We start from the raw sequence: 13,813 nt of genomic DNA on the forward strand, positions 1-13,813 counted from the left end.
CTGAGCTTAAAAACTGCACGAATTTATATAAAACTCAGCTATCACACGTTTTAGATGAGAATGCAAAGGCATAGACAGAGAACACAGGGGGCCAACATGTGTTGCTTCAACATATTGTCGAGTTATCACCATCGTTAGCAGCTAATCCGGGAGTACAACTTTTAAAAAAAGGTGTTGTGATATACACATGAATGAATTGAAACTATCACTGTATACTAACAGATGAAAGGTTAAACAGAAAATCAGTTTTTCAATGTATAATTTCAGTAACATCATACTGTAAATTTTTGCTGTTCATTCTGTGTTACGATCGAGCCCTCCACTGTCACCTGATGAAGGAGCGACGCTCCGAAAGCTAGTGTGCTTCCAATTAAATCTGTTGGACTATAACCTGGTGTTGTGTGATCGTTAACTAGGTTTACAATAGTTGCTTTCCAGTGTGGAGGATCCTTTCCAGAATCTAACCAACTTCGAAGAATGATCAGGAACTCTTTCACTAGCTCTACTTCCACCTCCTCAATACTCAGGGATGTAGCTCATCAGATACAGCATAATGCCAACCTAAAATTCAATGAGATTTTGAAAGACATACCTCTTATTCATTCTAAATTCTTGCTGTTCCTCATTTTCACCAGTCACTCTGTACCCTTGTATTTCTGGAAGTTTCTTACTGTATCTTCCTAGGGAGATGGACACAAGAGATGGATTCTGTCAGCCAGCGAATATATCGGAGGACTACACACCGGTGGTGATGGATATGTTATTCATTCCTGCCTGGAATGTTCCAGAATTAATTCAGTTGAATTCGTGGTGAGCATCAGCACTGTCCTGTCACTGGTGTGAGGCTACACAGTATTCTGAAGGAGCAGACTGGTTTCATACCTGACACATATTCCAGCTTAGACAAATGTCCCGGGAAATCCCAGGAAAGATAGTGCACTGTCCTGCACCACCCTATTGATAGAGCTTCCCTTCTGTGGAGCCCCATCTCCATTTGTTTACCACGGACCCAGACACTTTGTAAATGCAGCGTATAGAGTGGGGTCACCAGACCCAGCAGCTGACAATGCAAACCCGAGATAAGCATCCACAGAAACTCCACTGATTTTTCAATGACAGGAACAAGCCAATTCCCCACACGGAATGTGCATGCACTCAGTATTGAAAACTATTTCTACTCCTGAGTTTCTCTTCCTTGCTGAGAAAGCCGTTGCATCTCTGCACACTTCCACACTAACAGTTTCTCTCTCCAAAGAAGCAGTTGACAATGTAACGTTACCTTTCTCTATATGTCAGCAACTACAAGGGCAGCACCAGTATTGCTAATGGATTTGATCATCACACTCAGAGAAGAGAGATAGAGGAAAACAAACTCACTTTAAACAGGGACAAATCTAAATGGACGCGATATTCAGGAATATGGGAAAACGGGGAAATGTGAGAATATCTTGCCATTTTGTTTTACTTTCAGTTCATCATCAGCAATCCCTTTGCTCACTTTTTATTTCTTTTCCTCTCTTTTTCTGGCCATTTCTCCATCCATTCAGTTTAAACCTCGCCTCCACCTCTTTCTCCAACCCAACCATCCATGATACCGGATAAATAATACTATTGCCCAATTTGCTTTCAGTTGTGGGCTCAAACCGTTATCTGCATTTCTCCTGATAGAGGCTGCCAGACCTGATAGATTCTCCAATACTTTCAGACGCTGGAGAATTTTATCTTCGATCTCTAACACTCACCGTTCCTTGCTTTGTTTCACCTTTAATGCTGTTGTTTCTCGGGATGCCAGCATCACGGGCAAGGGCAGCATTTGTTGTCCATCACTAATTGTCCTTGACTACACGGCCATTTGTCAAGACAAAATGGAACCCACAATGTTGTTGTGGGTCTGAAGTCATACTGAGTTCAGACTGGGTAATAATGTTAAGTTTATTTAGCAAAGACTATCAGTGAAATAATGAAAATAAATCTTAACGGTTTCTGGTTTCCATGAGTGAAATTAGGTTTCATTCCAATTTTTGTCATTCGAATTTAAGCACTGTCATCGGCTGTGGTAGGATTTTAAACACTGTCTTGGAGTCACAGCCCGTGCCTCTGAATTACCCGTCTAGTTACATGATCACTCTGATACAGAGTCCTTATTGCCTAGCCCGTATTCCTTAGTTCCTGCCAGAGAGAGATGGCGGGGAAATCAGTTTAACTACCAACAATCAAAAGGATTTTGGGTAAAAAAAAAGCGAAAGAGAGATTGAGAGACAATTTCATGTATGATCACAGGTTTCAGAATGCTGAAATGAAGACATTTCGACAGCATCCTGCAACATGAGCCAGTATTCCTGGGAATGATAGGTGAAGGGGATAGTGACGTCAATAAAGATGAGGGAGAGTTTTAGGTGAACATTTGTTTTGCAACTTTGTAACTGAGTGAAGGGTCAGCAGAGACTTCGACTCATTGGGCTGAATCTAAAAATAGTTTGTCTCAGTGACATTTTTATTGAGTGTGACAGCGGGATTGTCTGTACCAGACTGGACTAGTTTCATGGTGCTATCTTATCAAACTCAGCTCATTAACTACCCACTCAATCTCATTGTGTTCCTCGCATTCAATGCCACCCCAATTCTACAACCCAACATGGCTGGAGTGACTCATCATCGCACTGATGTCCCTGGCAATTCTATGATCACTGACACGGGTATCATCTTTCAAAGGCCATTGGGCACACTGATGAACTTCCACAGTTTGAAGCCACCCTGCATAGTTGACCCCGAGCATTAGATTAGGGGAACTATCACCACGATTTTTCAACAGGAGCAGAGAGGTCCTAGTGGATGGGCTAGTTTGGGGTGGTCCATTCTCTTCCCAGTGGAGGCCTCATCACCAGCCGCACCGAGCATGGTCTGAGCTCCCCACCCAGTTCTGTGCAGTATCTGCTCTGTCTCTCTCTCTCTCTCTCTCTCTCTCTCACACACACACACACACACACACACACTTTGAGTGTGGAAAATTCCAGATAGTGTTCCAAAGAATTCCCATTTTCACGTACAGGAAGTTCCTGTCATTCAACCCCCTGGATTCCTGCAAAAATATGCACTTATTTTATATCCAATCACAATTAGTAATTCTGGCTATTTCACTTTGTCTCACTTTATTGTATTCAGCCAAACACTGCTTCTAAACACTTGTCCTGTTATGAAATACAATTTTGAGCAGAGAACCTTTTTATCCTCCGCTGTTATCTTGACTGTTATCTGAATTGTACCATTTTCCTTGTTATGAAAGTTTCGCTTGCCCTTTGCCTCTGTTGCTGTCTGTAAGAGGTACACTGTCTCCCACTCAGTTGGCTGGGCGGCTGGTTTGTGATACAGAGGGAGGCCAACAGCGCAGGTTCAATTCCTCACACTGACAGGGGTTACCATGAAGGGGACGCTCTCTCAACAAAGGGACATCGAGCATGGTCAATCCACTCTAAGCTGCACATCTCTGTACTCTGGGAGGAAACTGGAACATTGGGAATGAACCCACACAGATACGTGCAGAATGTTCAAACTCACCTGAGGTTGGAATTGAACCCAGCTCCATGGTGATGAGCGGCCGTAGTGAGAACTACATATCCATCATACTCCTCAGTTGATTCTGTTAATTAGTTGTAGCTGACTGAAGAAGTCCAACTGACTTGTTCTGATAACTGAACCTGACCCAGTTTTAGACCTTTACCATTGGCCATATCGCCAACCTGGTTACATTTAAAATTTGTTGTGAGCAGTGGAGGAGCGGGACTACAAAAGGAAACAGTGACACCCTCCAACCTCAGTCAGAACCGGATTGAGGAGAAATTCACAAAGTGGGAATTTGTTCAAGTGGGAATTCTTTCACCCAGATGATTTGGAGGGCTGAATCTTTATATTATATCGAGGCTGACTTTGTCTGATTTCCCATAGACAGTTGAAGCAGGGATCATTGTGAAATCAGAGAAAAGTGCAGCTGGGAACACAATGAGATGAACCATGACCTTATTGACTGGTGGAATAATGTCAAAGTGCCGAATGGCCCAGACGTGTCCATTAGCCCTATGTTCTGATGTTCCATTCAGCCCTTCGGTCCTGCTGTGCAGGAGCAGATTGAGGCCACTCCGATGGTTTTGGTGTAGTTTGGCAAATGTATTGGAAAATCCAGGCTAGGTCAGGCAGTGACCTCCCTCCCCCAATCCCTCTTTTCAGGCTTCTCCTCTCAGTCACTTCTGCTCCTGATGTAGGTCATGTTACAGGCCCAGATTCGCTTTGAGTACTGCCCCCATTACCCACACAAGGTCATTTCAGACAAATCCTCTGCTGTGTCTGAATGCAAAATTTTACATCATGACTTCCAGGAAAATAATCAATTATTTTCCAAAAACATAAATAAGAACTTAAGTAATTGGAAGCTGCTCTGTCATTCAATACGAACGTGCCTGATCTACTCCGCGGCTCCACTCCACTTTCCTGCTAACCCATTGCATCCCTCGACTCGCTGAAATGTCACAAATAAGTACACCCATCTGTAAATACAATCAGTGAGCCAACCTCCACAACTCTCGGGGTTAGGAAATTCCAGCCATTCACTACCTTCTGAAAGATGATATTTCTTTACATCTCAGTTTGAAGTCGATATTCCTTATTCTGTATCTACATCTCTGTCTTCTAGAATCTGCCCTGGTGTGGAATCACATTCTCAACACCGACCTTGTCAAGCCCCCTCTGTATCTTGTCCGTTTCAGTAATGGCACCCTCATTCATTAAAACCACAATGAATAATTCAATCCTTTCATTCCAGAAACCAGTCTAATGAACCAATATTTCTGCATCAATATGCTGACGTTACGTTTCAGACACAGAAACAAGCCACTCCATTGTACTGCTCCTTTTTTTGGGAGTCCTCTTCATTTAATAACAGCCGGCCTTTTGGTTGTCAGTGTCATCCTCAAACTCGGATGTATATTGCCCTCGGCTCCCAACTTCAGGAGCTGAGTGCAGCTCTTGTAAGCAGCTCTTGCCATTGGACTGATATTTGTGGTACTCCAGTAGATTCATTTTTTCATAAAGATCGATGAATCCTGACTCTCTGATTTCTAAATGTTTACCAAGTGTCATCCCATGTTAATGCATTATCTATCATACTATGAGATTCTGTCTTGTGTAAGAACCTATATTTTGTGATACCTTTTGGAAAATCTCTGGAAAGCCTCGTGTCTACCAGTCTCCCTTTATCAAGGCCACTTGTTACATTCTCAGGGATCTCCAGAAAAACTTTGCATGATTTTACAGGTAAAGTGTAGTTCGCCTTTAACAAGACCATGCTGACTCTGTGTGATGCTTTTCTAAATGCTCTGCAGTCCCTTTATTAATAACAGACTCTCACAGAACCATGGTTAGGCCAAGTGGTTCCTGCTTTCAGACTCACTCGTTTCTTGAAAACAGGCGCTACATTGGCGGTTCTCCAGTTTCACTGGAACACTCCTTTAATCCAGAGAGTTACGGAGTATTTCTCACAGAGCCACCAGCCACTCGGTGACCACTTCTTTTAAAACCAGCTATGAATTTTGATGAACTATTTACCCTTGGTCTAATCTGTTTGAGTATTGCCTTGTTCCTTCTGTTAGAAACAGTTCTAGATCTTCCCTCCGATTACCATTTTGCTTATACCATTGAAATATTTACAGCACCTTCCCTGTGAGGAACGATGTAAAATACTGGTGTAAATTATCTGTCTGTTCCCTGTATCCAGTTCCCCAGTCACACCCTCCAAATATCCTCAATATACTTTCCTGACTTCCTTTTTACCAAAGATCACACACACACCTCTTTAACTCTTTTTACATACATGGGAAACTTCGTGCTGCTTGTTTTTATATTTCTTGCCAAATTACCTACATCACATCTTTTCTTCCCTTTCCTTCGCTTTCTATATTCACATACAAACACTGTCTTTGGTCCAACTTGTCCATGCCGGCCAGGTTTTCCAAATTAAACTCTTCCCATCTTTTTGCATTTGGCCCATATGCCTCTAAACGGTCTTCATTCACATGTTTGTCCAAATGTCTTTTAAATGTTGGAGCTGTACCTGCATCTGCCAGTCTTCCTCTGGCAGCTCATTCCATAAACACATCACCCTCTGTGCAAAAAACAGTTCCCTCTTCCTCCCTTTTAAATCTTCCCTCTTCCAGCATAAACCTATGGCTCTACGATTTAATTTTCCTATCCTGTGGAAAAGACCTCGGCTTTTCACCCTGCCCAATCCTCCCCTGATTCTGTAAATTACTATAATGTTACCCCTCAAGTTCCTACACTTCATTTGAGACTAACATCAAGAACAAACATTTAAAGATAAGCACTGCAAGTTTGAAACAATGTTAGAAGTGACGGGTAAACAACACTCAGCCCAAACTTCACACTGTTATTGGTTTTCTTCTTTACTTTACAATACTAAGGCAGCATGAAAATCTTACTCGTGCCAATGAGCCGAATTCCTTTTTCTGACAGTGGTGATCTCTACAGTGAAAATGTATCTCTGACCAGATCTATATAATACCACATGTTCAACATTCTCCCTCCTGGCATCCGTATGACCTTATTTGGGTGTGTCTCCTTTATCTTGCATTCAAAAGAGAGAACCCCTTTCTCCCATTCACGTCTTAATTTAAACTCATTTGACACCATCTTCTCGTTCACCACGTTAAAAGTCTGTTTATCTGTTGGCACACCCTCTTTTCCCTGTCACATACCCCCACCTCTGTCAAGGAACTAAAATGCCCATTTTCCAATCCTTTTCAGTTCTGAAGAAGTGTCACACTGGACTTGAAACGCTAACTCTGTTTCTCTGTCTCTGCAGATGCTGCCAGACCTGCTAAGTTTCTCCAGAAATGAATATGCACAGCACAAATTTTCAATTAAGCAAACAACTATAAATACTAGAAATAAAAATGCACAAATTGCTGTAGAAACTGAGAGCTTTGTCGAAGAGTCACTGGACTCGAAAGATGAACTCAGCTTTCATTTCACAAGATGCATCCAGAACTGCTTAGTTTCTTCAGCAATTTCTGTTTCTGAACATTTTCCAAAGATGTGTGTTAAATCTGCTCAAAAGCCCTGTCCAACACAGAGCGCTGTACATTTGGAAGTGAACAAAAACGCAAAGTGCACAAGTTCATTGGCTCTGAAACGACATAAGGCTGGCATCACTGACACGGCAGAGGTCTTAGTCATGGTCAGGGAGAAAAACAGCGGAGAAAATATTCATTTCAAACACAGAAGTTATTATGACTGGACAGACAATGATTCTATTAATATGTTAAAGTATCTGAGTAATGTCACAAATTAGAGGCATGACATCAGGGAGAGACCCTCAGCACAATGAGATTATGAAACTGGATGTGTTTGCACATCAGAAACCAGGTAGGGTCACTGAGTACAGGGCTGATAGATGAACGGGTCTAAGTGTGAATTGTTTGGGTGGGAAAGTCAGGAAAACAGATTTGCAGATATTGCAGCTCACACTTGATATCATGTGATACTGTAGATCACAGCATCAGCCACAGCAGAATTGCATTCAATCACAATCCATAACTTTTCTCCCAGGATAATCCATCACTCTACCATTATCATCACGCCGAGTGATGGTTCAGTGCCGAGTTTGTGTGAACATGCCAGAGTCAGAACCATGTGTATCGAAACCTGATGATAACCCACTAATGCTACCGCACTTGACTGGTTACATTCCAAACAGCAGAACAACCGTCTGGTGGAGAGTGGGAAATAATTCCAAGGCAAACAGATAAGATCGAAACTCTGCAGTCAAGCCACGTCCAGTCATCGTTGATAGACTAATAAACAACTTACAGGAGGAGAGGACTCCACAAATATCCCCAGCCCTGTACATTAGTGTAAAAGACAATGATGAAGTATCTGCACCATCCTCAGCCAGAAATGTTGACTCGATAATCCACCTCACCCTCCTCATGATGCTCACAGAATCACAGATGGCAGTCTTCAACCAATTCGATTCGCTGCACGTTAAATGAAGAAACAGCTGATCACAGTAGATATGACAATGGGAATGGACCCGGACACCATTCCTGCAATAGGAATGAAGATTGTGCTGCACACCAAGCTGTGTCACTGGGGAAACTGTTTCAATCCAGCACCAACTCTGACATCTGCCTGGCCAAGTGGGAAGTTCCTCAACAATATCCAGTCCCATGTCAAGGGAATGACTGCAGTCTGACCATTTACCACCCCCTCAATCCCGTCGCGATAGTGGCATTGGTGGGAGTTATTTTTGACAGAGCTGTCAAGCAGCACAGAAATAATGTGCTCAGTGTGGTTTCCGACAGGTCTACATGTGGAGATGGTGCTGTTGTGGAAATGTCACTGGATTACTGATCCAGACCGGGATAATGCTCTGGCAGCTGATGGAAGTTGAAAACAATTAACAAAATATCGAGACATAAAATCTGGTGCCAGTAATATTGGCCTTCAATCGAATGTCCATTGTGAACATCTGTCCCTTTCCTAGTGTACTTTCAGGAAGTGAATCTCGCGTGCTTCCTGGTCTGGCCTACGAGTGTGTCCAGACACACAGACATGTGATAAACTCTATAATGGTCTCTGAAACGGCCAGGCAATTTGGTACAATTGTATCAAATTGTTCTGCTTTCTTAAAGGATAAAAACAAAGAGAACACCGGCAATGAGCTTTGGAAAAGGGAACCGGAAACACAGTCCTTTCAGCCAGACAGATGCTGCCTTCCTAATGTTTAAGAGCTTGCAACAACAATTACAGAGCTTTCCCACAGCTTGCACAGAAACATCAGGAAGGGAGCAGGGCATGAGATACTTTTAGCTTTCCCTGTTCTAGCTCACGGAGACAAGTTCATTTTTATAACCCTAGTTAATATATTCTTCAGAAGCTCATCAATTCATACAATCGTCCAACCCATACAATCACAGAAGCACTGGCTCTGTACTGTCATAAATACAGCACCATCTACATTAGTCCCACTTTCCTATACGAGGCCATTGGTATGTATGTTATGGCAATTCAAGGGCACGACCATGTATTTATTAACGGTTGTGAGGTTACATGTGCCAACTGCCCTCTCAGGAAGTGAATTCCTGACCCCAACAGCCTCTGGATGAAACACAATCCTCAAATCCTCACTAAACAGCAAACCCTTCACTTTAAAATGGCACTCCCTTGTTCTTAGCCATTTGACTGAAAGGAACAACTGCTGTCTATCCATGCTGTCCATGCCCCTGGTAATCTTATTCTTCTGAAGCACGTCCCTCTCATCCTTCTCTGCTTCAAAGTAAACATCCCGAGGTGATTTACTCCATCCAAGGGAACATCCTGGTGAATCTCCACTGCACCCTCTCCAGTGCAATCACATACTTCCTGTAGTGTGGCTCCCAGAACTGTACATAGTATTCCATTTGCCTTAACCAAAGTTCCACAAAGCTCTTACAATCTGTGCCCCCATGAATAAAGGCTATGTTTATGGTCGCTATGCTTTTTCAACTTGTGCATTAATCTGCGTAATCACATTCAGGGATATGTGGAGAAACACCCTCTGAGCTTCCTCGTGTGCTGCTATTCATTGAGTCCTCCCCTGTCTGGTTCCTTCTTCCAAAGTACATCACCGCATATTTATCAGGGTTACATTCCATTGGCCATTGATCCACCCATTTGATCATTCCATCTGTATCTTCCTGTAATATAAGGCCTTCCTCCTCACTGCCAATCAACCAGCTAAACTTTGTGTCAAACGCAAACTGATTTATCACACTCACCCCAATCCCCTCCATATTCATAGCTGCATCATTTGTGAATACTACAAATAATAACGCTAAAATCGCACAATACCAGGTTATAATCAAACAGTTTTATTCAGACGCACTAGCTTTCGCAGCGCTGCTTCTTCATCACGTGATGATGCTCATCGAAAGGTCGTACCTCCAAATAAACTGGTGGGCTATCACCTAGTGTTCTGTAATTTTTAAACTTTGCCGAAGCCAGTCCAACAGTGGCATCTCCGAATCACAAATAATATGGGATACAGCACGGATCCCTGTGGTACACGATTGGATACTGGTCTCCAGTCAAACAAACAGACTTCTACCAGCAGACCTTCTGTCTCCTACCACTAAGTTGATTTGGATGCAACTTGGCAAGTCACCATTGAGTCCAACCTATTCCCTGGTTATTCTGTTCCACTTAACGTACCAGTAGAATATCTGGGGATTCTCCCTAATCTTGCCCTGCCAGCAGGTTTCCAAGTCGCTGTGTTAGTCAGTCCCCTTCAAATGAAGAATTGCCTTTCTTATTGTCTGAAATGGTCTATCCTTTACCTGCCATTATTTGGATTAAGTGTAGAACAGACAGCCAGAGAAAAATCCTTTTTTTCCACCTTGTCATATGTTTAGTGCCTTTTTCTAAATTTCACTATGATCACCACTCATTCTTTGAAACTCTAAGGAACACAGGCCGAGTTTCCACATCAGGCAATCTCACCATCTGAGGGATTAATCTGGAGAATGTCCATTGCACATCCTCCGTGGTCAGTATATCCTTTCTCAGATTGGGTCACCAACACTGGACTCAATACTCTATGTACAGTTTAATTAGCAAGCTGTGAAACTGCTTCAGCATGACCTTCCGACAATGTTCTGATTCTCTTAAATGAAGGCAAACCTGACTTTAACTTTCCACTTCTAAATATTCCTCCAATTACCATTCACATTACTTTATTTATGAATTCATTGCCTGAGTTCGGATAAAAAGTCTTCTGAAAATCGAAATATACCATTTCTATGTTGCAATAAACAAGTTCAAATCATTCTGAAGTTTTTCAAATATGCAGATTCTGTCAGACTCTGTCAGTGCAACCTGATTCTCTTCAATGTTGCCTTTAATTTCGAAATATCCAATATCAGATCCTATATCATAAATTCTATCAGTTTACCTACAGATGTCAAGTTAATTGGTCTGCAGTTCTCTACACTATCTCAACTTCCCTTTGCAGATGCTTGATCCCTTCCATTCACCTACAACGCTTGGAACACATTTACTAACTTCCAGTCTATGCAGAATGTACAGGAAAATAAAATAGTCATCGATACCACAATTAATGCGTCTATTGATGAGTTATATCTAATATTTTGATACGAAGTACAACTGACTCATCAGACTTAGCAATGCTAAATCCAGCTACAATATTACTATGCTAACCTTCAACTACTACCTTGTTATTGATATGAATTGACTTTCTGTCTTTAGTTCCACAGGTTCCATGTGATCACTTGGTATTTCTCAGAGATTTTCTGGATCTTCCACCGTGATGACAGATGCAAAGTAACTGGTTACTTTCTTGGCCATTTCCCTGTTCTCCACAATAACCTCTCCTCTCCCAATTATAAAATTCCACATTTGACCCTGCTTTTATTTTGTTTTCTTTGCAATACAGATGGTAGATTTATGCAGTCTTTGTGTTCTTTTTTCACAGAATCATTTAAAGCCCACAGTGTGGAAAAGGACTTGGACCCAAAAGGTCCACCCCGCCTCTCCAAAGAGTAACCACTCAGACCCATTCGCCTCTGATTCTACACTTTGCGACGTATGCACCTAATCTACACATCCCTGAACACTTTTGGAAAATAAGCATTTCCAATTCTGCTAACCTGTAAATCTTTGCACTGTGGGAGGAAACCGGAGCACCCGAAGGAAACTCACGCAGACACGGGAAGAATATGCAAACTCCACACAAACAAATTTCTGAGAATTCTCCGGTTTCCACAATGTCTAGAATTCCTCTGAACTCACTTCCTATGATTAATATAATCTTTAATTTATTATGTTGACCTTCATTAAGTCACTTGCCCTTTCTTCGGTGAGTCTACCTTAAAAAAAAGACATATTTTTCAGGCATTGCAGTATTTCTGCAGATCTCCTGGTCCTGATCAGGTGTATCCAAGAACACTGCAAGAGGCAGAGAAGATATTGCACGGGTACTGGCTGATCTTTTTGCATCATCTCTGTCCACGGGGGAGGTCCCAGAAGACTGGAGGGTAGTGAATATTGTGCCCTTGTTCAAGTAGTGTTTTTGAAGAAGAACCTGTGAACCAAAGACCAGTTAGCTTAACAACTGTGACATGTAAGTTCCTTGAGAAAGTTCTGAGAGACAACATATGCATGCATTTGAAAAGACACAGTTTCATAAGGAGCGGTCAGCACTGCTTTGTGCATAGGATATCATGGCACACAATTCTTTAGCGTTCTTTTAAGGAAGTGACCTGGAATGTTGATGAGAGTACGGTGGTAGACGTAGTCTATCTAGGTTTCAGAAAGGCCTTTGATAATGTTCCACATGATAGGCTGCTCTGAAAGGTTCGATAGCATGGAATCCAGGGGACTCTGGCAAATTGGATACTCAATTTCCTTGATGGGAGAAAGCAGAGGCTAATACTGGAAGGATGCTTATTAGACTGGAGGCCTGTGACTAGTGAAGTGTCTCAGGGGCGGTGCTGGGACTATTACTTTTTGTTATCTATATCAATGATTTGGATGAGAATGTAGAAGGCATGATTAGTAATTAGGCTGATGTCAATAAAATAGGCATAACTGTGAACATTGAGAAAGATTATCAGAAATTGCAGCAGGACATTTTTTTCAGCTGGGGAAGTGGGCCAAGAAATGACAAATGGAGATTAATATAGATATGTGTGGGTTGTTGCATTTTGGAAAGTCAAATCCAGGTCGGAGTTTCGTGGTGAATGTTAGACCCTGAAGGAGTGTAGTTTTACAGAAGGACCTTGCATCTCAGGTCTGTGGTTCTCTGAAAGTAGTTCCATGTAGACACGGCAGTGAAAAAGGCTTTTTGCACACTGGCCTTCATCAGTCAGGACATTGAGTATAGAAGTTGGCGAGTTATGTTGCAGTTGGACAGGACGCTGGTGAGGCATGCACATGGAGTATTGTGTTCGGTTTTGTTCACTTTGCCATAGGAAGGATGTGATTAAACTGGAAAGAGGACTGAAGAAATGTACACGGATGTTGCCAGTACTCGACGGTCTGAGTTGTAGGGAGAGTTTGAACCGGCCAGAACATTTTCCTTTGCGTGTAAGAAACTGAGGGGGAATCGTATAGAATTGTATAAGAACATGAGATGCGTGGATAAGGTGAATGCACTCATTCTTTTTTTCCAGTTTTGGGAATCAAGGACGAGAGGACATCAGGTTAGAGGTGAAAGAACAAAACGGATCCTGAGCACCAACGTTTTTTATGCAGAGGTTGGTGCACGTATGGAATTAGAAGACAGCGGTTTGGTTGAGGCACGTACATTAACAATGTTCAAAAGGCTTTCAGACAAATACGCGGATATGAAAGATTTAGAAGAATAAGGGGCAAGGGCAGGGAAATGGAATGAGCAGGATGGACATTTTGGTTGGCACGGACCACTTTGGTCCCAAGGGCCAGTATCCAAGCTGCAGGGCTCCATGGTTCTATGACTCTAACAACCATTGCGTGTCTACCACTTCATGCTCAAACATTCTACTTTGCATGCTGGTGCCGTGTAGAATACAACATTTTAACGTCTCTCGTCCTCAGAGCAAGGATAATAATGAGTCCTTCTGACCACACAACAACAAATCCAAAATAACCTACTCTCTTGTTTGAGTCCCAACATATTCTTCAACCAACCTGTTATACGCTTATGGAATTTATTTTTCACAACATTAGCACTCACTTAGTTAACGCAGGTTAGATGCAATTTGAGATCATG

Source organism: Hemiscyllium ocellatum, unplaced genomic scaffold (assembly GCF_020745735.1).
Source record: "Hemiscyllium ocellatum isolate sHemOce1 unplaced genomic scaffold, sHemOce1.pat.X.cur. scaffold_356_pat_ctg1, whole genome shotgun sequence".
NCBI classification, from domain to species: Eukaryota; Metazoa; Chordata; class Chondrichthyes; order Orectolobiformes; family Hemiscylliidae; genus Hemiscyllium; species Hemiscyllium ocellatum.